This window comes from Dipodomys merriami, unplaced genomic scaffold (assembly GCF_024711535.1).
Source record: "Dipodomys merriami isolate MVZ:Mamm:240054 unplaced genomic scaffold, mDipMer1.0.p SCAF_644, whole genome shotgun sequence".
In the NCBI taxonomy this organism is placed as follows: domain Eukaryota; kingdom Metazoa; phylum Chordata; class Mammalia; order Rodentia; family Heteromyidae; genus Dipodomys; species Dipodomys merriami.
In genome coordinates, this window is record NW_027206229.1 from 568,871 (window position 1) to 575,224 (window position 6,354).

A 6,354-nucleotide genomic window follows, 5' to 3' on the forward strand; every position below is an offset into this window, starting at 1 on the left:
TCAGGATATCCAAGCCAAATTCTTAATTTCTATACTCCCCTCAATGTATTATTCCCACAGTATTCCTTATCTCAGTAGGCATCCAACTGCCTACTAGGCAATAACTAGAGACATCTTTTAACTCTTCATTTACTCCGAACTCACAATCAACTCATCAACAAATTATCACCTTCGCTACCTTCAAAATATTTCCAAATGGAGACAGAGAAAGACATACCAGTCATCCCAGCTACTCACTGGGTGGAGGTGGGGCAGGGGATAAGATCAAGTAACTGAAACCCCATCTCAAAAACAAGCTGGCATGGTCTGTCTGTCTGTCTGTCTGTCTGTCTGTCTGTCTGTCTGTCTGTCTGTCTGTCTGTCTGTCTCTCTCTCTCTCTCTCTCTCACACACACACACACACACCACACACACATACACAGGTGATGCCAGCTACTAAGGGTAGAGGTAAAAGGCTGGAAGTTCAAGTCCCAGGTAAAGTTATCATTAGACTCTATCTGAAAGATAAACTAAAAAGTTCAGAGACAACATCCAGGCCCTGAGTTCAAGCCCCAGAACCAGCATTTAAAAAAAAAAAAAAAGTTCTCATTTAAACAAAGTTCACACAGTAAATACATTTCTGTTCATTACTGGGGGGGGGGGGGGAAAGGTGTGATTGGGCTGGGAATGTGGCTTAGTGGTAGAGTGCTCATCTAGCATGCATGAAGCCCTGGGTTCAATTCCTCAGTACTACATAAACAGAAAAGGCCAAAAGTGGTGCTGTGGCTCAAGTGGTAGCATGCTAGCCTTGAGCAAAAGCAGCTCAGAGACAGTGCCCATGCTGAGTTCTGAGTTCAAGCCCCAGGACTGGCAAAAACAAACAAAAAATGTGTGATTGCTAAGAAGGTTAAAAAAAAAAAAAACAGAACCCAAATTAGAATTTATATGTGAGAAAAATAAGGTTAATAGTATTCTAAAACCTAATACACACACATAAGGAAGCTGTACATATAACACTTTCACACTTTTAACCCTAGCTACTCATAAGGAAGTTATTTATATACACTTTCAAAAGTGCATTAAACCTGGTACCAGTGGCTCACACCTGTAATCTCCAGCTTAGGAGTCTGAGGATCACTGTTCAAAAAGCCAGCCCAGGCAGAAAAGTACATGAGATTCTTAGCTCCAATCACGCACCAAAAAAGCCCAAGTGGAACTCTAGCCTTGAACCTAAAGGCTCAAGGACAGTGTCCATGCTCTGAGTTCAAGTCCCAGAACCACATACACACAAAAAATACAATTAAATATATTAACTCCAAAACAAAATATATACTAGAGAAGTTTACTTTGATAAACGCTCTTTTTTAGAAGAGCAATAACTGAAATAATAGCAAATATGATACAGGCATGATAACACATGCCTATAATCTTAGGACTTGGATGCTGAGGCAGGAAGATCTCAACTAGAAGGTTAATCTGTACTTGATACACAATATGTTTAAACACTAAAAAAAATTTTTTTTTAGCAATACTGGGGTTTGAACTCAGGACAGTACCCTTCCTTGGACTATGACATTTTCAAAAGTGTTCAAACCAATACAGAAAGAGAAAGGTTTTTTTCTTCTTCCCTTTTTTTTTTTTTGCCAGTCCGGCGGCTTGAACTCAAGGCATGGGCACTGTTCCTAAAATTTTTTTGGCTCAAGGCTAGCACTCTACCACTTAAGCCACAGCACCACTACCGGGTTTTTATCAAACCCAGGGCTTCATGTATACTAGACAAGCACTCTACCAGTAAGTCACATTCCCAGACCCAAAGTATTTTTCACTAAGATTTCTCCATTATCTCACTAAGTGCAATAACTTATACTATTAAAATACCAAAATAAGGGACTGGGAAGGTGGCTCAGTGGTAGAGCACTTGTCTTGCATACATGAGGCCCTGGGTTCGATTCCTCAGCACCACATAAACAAAAAGAAAAAAGCCGGAAGTGGCGCTGTGGTTTAAGTGGTAGAGCGCTAGTCTTGAGCTGAAGAGCTGAGGGACAGTGCCCAGGCCCAGAGTTCAGGCCCCATGACTGGACCCCCCCCCCAAAATAATAATAAAATACCAAAATAAGATGCCGTCCTCAATTTCTTGCTTTTAAAATACAGTACTGAGCTGGGCACTGGTGGCTCATATCTGTAACCTTAGCTAGTTAGGAGGCTGAGACTTTTTTTTTTTTTTTTGGGTCAGTTGTGGGGCTTGAACTCTGGGATTGGGCGCTGTCCCTCAGATCTTCAGCTCAAGGTGAGCATACTACCGCCACCAGTGTCCATCTGTGAGACTCTTGTCTCCAATAAACTACCCAGAAAAAGCTGGAAGTTGCCAGGCGCCGGTGGCTCATGCCTGTAATCCTAGCTACTCAGGAGGCTGAGATTTGAGGATCACAGTTCAAAGCCAGACCAGACAGGAAAATCTGTGAGACTCTTATCTCCAATGAACCACCACAAAACTGGAAGTGGAACTGTGGCTCAAGTGGTAGAGTGCTCGCCTTGAGCTTAAGAGACAGTGCCTAGGCCCAGACAGAGTTCAACCCTATGACCACCACCACTACCAACAACAACAGCTGGAAGTAGCACTGTGGCTCAAGTGGTAGAGCTCTACTCTTGAGCATGAAGAGGCTCAAGGACAGCACCAGGCCCAGAGTTCAAGCCCCAGGACCAGCACATGTGCACACCCATATGTGCACACATGCACACACACAATATAGTACTGTTAACTTCCAATAGTAAAGTCATGGGTGTTCTGTCAAATGTTTCCTGAATTTTACCTCTAGATGGGTTTTCTAAATATATGTAAAGAGGCTGGGAAGGTGATAGAGTGCTTGCCTTGCATGCATGAGGCCCTGGATTCGATTCCTCAGCACCACATAAGTAGAAAAGGCTGGAAGTAGTGCTGTGGCTCAAGTGGTAGAATGCTAGCCTTGAGCTGAAGAGCTCTGGGACAGTGCCCAGGCCCAGAGTATAGGCTCCATGACCAACAAAATAAATAAATAAATAAATGTAAAACCCAACATAATATTAAGACCTTTTATATAAAGTCACTGTAGAAATTTGGACCAAAACAAGGTAAGGAATAAAATTAACGTTTGCCTCCTTTTCAAACTACACTTCCCTTACTGAAAAACATCTGAGGATATTAATATATTTTTCCATTTTTATTTTTTGCCAGTCCCAGGGCTTGAACTCTGGGTGTAGGCACTGTCTCTGAGCTTTTGCTCAAGCTAGCACTCTACCACTTGAATCATAGTGCCACTTCTAGCTTTTTCTGAGTAGCTTATTGGAGCTAAGAGTCTCTTAGACTTTCCTGCCTGGGCTGCCTTGGAACCATGATCCTCAGATCTCAGCCTCCTCAGTAGCTAGGCTTATAATAGCATGAGCCACCAGTGCCTGGCTCACATGTTCATGTTTAATATGTCCTTACCCAGAAGTAATACAAATTCACCCCTACCAAAAAAAATACCTTTGAACCACTTTAGTAACAATGGACATACGAAAAAATATGAGTTTACTTTAAGAGTTTGAGAAAAGATAATGAAAAAGCTGTTAGGCACCGCTGGCTCACGCCTGTAATTCTAGCTACTCAGGAGGCTGAGATATGAGGATTGCGGTTCAAAGCTAGCCCATATATGAAAGTCTGTGAAACTGTTATCTCCAATTAATCACCTGAAAACCAGAGGTGGTGCTGTGGCTCAAGTGATAGAGCGCTCGCCTTGAGCTGAAGAGCTGAGGGACAGCAACCAGGCCCAGAGTTCAAGACCCACAACTGACCGAAAAAAAAAAGACAATGAAAAAGCCATAGGTTCTTGTCCAACATTATGCCTCCTTATCAAACATAACTCAGGATCATGTACTAACATTGCAGAAATAAGCTTCTGAAGATCAATGCAACCTGGCTTTATTTCATTACAGTTGTGAATTCTTGATATTATATGCATAATTCATGATTGTCCTTATGCTCATATTCTAATTGGTCTTTTATCAGAATTCTCAGAAGAATTAAGTGGCGTCCCCCCAAAAACAAAGAACTAAGCTTGCTCAAGAAACATTCTATTTTGTATAGTACAGCTGAGTTAGTGTAAGCACTCTTCCCTTCTATTCATAAATCCTTACTACAAAATTAAAGCTTTTAAGAATTTCTTCAGTCCAGCCAAGAAGTTCCAAAATCTAGAGGCATATTTATCAATAATTCCCAGATCCTGAAAGCAGTTCACTCATAAATGCCAAAAGAAAATATCAAAGAAGGCAGACTCCATCACAAACTGGCCACTCTGTTAAGATTCTTAAATACTCTTGTATTCTTCCATATAAAATGGTTGAAAAGATCTAAGTCTCCTCCAAATGGAATAGATTTTTTTTTTTATATTTTCTGGTTTAAATTCCACAATGTCTTGTCTACTCATTCATCCTAACATAAATAAGACTGTTAAGACAACTACCTTCATATGCACCTATGCTATTTCAATAATGACATCTTGATTATTCTCATCCCAAGACAGGGGCAAATTCTTGAGTGGATAGTCAATAAAAATTTGTTGAATAATGTAAGAGTATCCTTCCCCTTGTAAAGTTAAGCTATCCAGGTGCAAGTGTAGCTCAGGAGTGCTTACTTAGCAGGCCCTGAGTTTAACCTCCAGGATCAAAAACAAAAAACTGTCAACATGCATGCAACTACCCTGGTACAAGTTAGTTCACAGAAACCTTTCTTATCTCAAAACATATATGCAAAATTGTCAGAAATGCTGTGTTTCCTTGATAAACAACAATACAGTCATAAAACCCCATTTCATATAGATCACATGTAATAAAAATAACCTGTATTCTATAGGTATATTTGCCACTTTGGTCTCTCTCAAATATAATCCAATCAATCATATATGCCCTTGTGTTTTTAATATACACATATATGCCAACAATGAACTCTTAAGGCACTATGATATGATTACTACACTATTTTATATTAGTCAAAATATGAGTTCTAATTCCAACTTTATTAACAACCTGTGACATTAAAAAAGTTACCTTTTTATGTTTCAATTTCCTATTTTGTAAAATGGGGGGGGAAGTCTATGTTTTCACACAGAATCAAAAAGAAAAGAGCCTTCTGAGTACAAAAACCTCATACTAATTAATATAAATAGTTACTATAAACCGATGTCATAAAGTCCCTGTTCATTATAGAGATTATGAGAAATTATTCTCTTAAAGATGCTCTGGGCCTTCACATTTATACAATTCACTATTCAAAGGCACAACTATTCTTAAGATCATAACTAGCTATGACAAGTTTCTCTCCCTACCCTGACTATATGAATATATGCTATATTGTCCAGAAGGCCATTATTTCTTCCCATCAAGTAATTAAACACTCTGAATCCCTAAAATACTTGCATATCAACCTGCAGGGCACAACCCAACATTTATTTTTAAAAAGAGCTAACTTATAAGGGAAACTCCAGTACACACAAATACAAATACAGGCAAACTCTTCCCGAACACTTTCCAGTCTTGCATACACACAAAAACATTGCTTCCAAGCACCAAAGGACCATGTCTTCAGACCGAGTACCATCTCTTTTTATGTACAAACACTCACTCACCAATAACATTTATTAAACTTGAAACAGTGAGATCACGCTGTCGTTTCTACACTCAGTTCAGCGTGTCAACTGGTAAACTACTCTCTGAAGATCATCTCCCTAGCCACTTTTGTCCTTTTAAACAGACACAAACTGGATTGTGAGAGATGCTCCAATCGTGCCCACTACATACACAACTAACCTGTCAGGGGCACAGCCGACTCCGCCTCCACTCGCTTACTTTTCCCGCCCCTCTCCCTCTAGACGACAAGTCAGCCTGTCAGGGATACCCCTTCACCCCCGCCTGAAGGGACTTCCCGATCAGCGCAGGATCCCCTTCCCTGCTCTCCCCTCCCCCATCCTTACCAGCGTCTCCCGGAGGTCCAGGTCCGGGAGATGAAGGTAGATCCCAGGAAACCAACGACTGAGTCGCAGAGAGAGAGAGAGAGTACTTAGGCCCAAAGGCCTGCCCAAACCGCTCTACTCACCGTGTCAGAGGCCGAGGCCCAGAGCGATGAGTGCAGGGAAGTGGGGAAGAGGGGGTGGCAGCCAGGCGCCTCCGCTTCCCCCGGTCCACAACGGATCCCTCCCGCTTGTCAGGAAGCGACCGGCGGATAAGCCGAATGACGGAGGTGTGGGAGAGCAGAAGGCAAAGGCCTAGGGCTAAAGGGGAGGGGGGAACTGAGGGGAGGCGGGTCCGCAACCGAGACCGGGATCGTCTCCCGCTCCGCAAAGCAAACCCAAAATGGCGGCGGGA

At 41.8% G+C, this 6,354-nt stretch overlaps 1 protein-coding gene across 3 annotated transcripts in view; it reads right to left on the bottom strand.

Annotated features, from left to right (window-relative positions):
• Positions 1–6,354, bottom strand: part of LOC138815514 (histone-lysine N-methyltransferase ASH1L) — a 143,033-nt gene that overhangs the window by 136,334 nt on the left and 345 nt on the right. The window contains exon 1 of one of the 3 annotated variants that reach the window (XM_070004974.1): positions 6,086–6,326. The exons of 1 other annotated variant lie outside the window; for it this stretch is intronic. The gene's annotated coding sequence lies outside the window, so the exon portion shown is untranslated. Of the gene's footprint in view, positions 1–6,085; positions 6,327–6,354 lie in introns of those variants that run through there. One more of the 3 variants, XM_070004972.1, reaches the window with a different exon arrangement.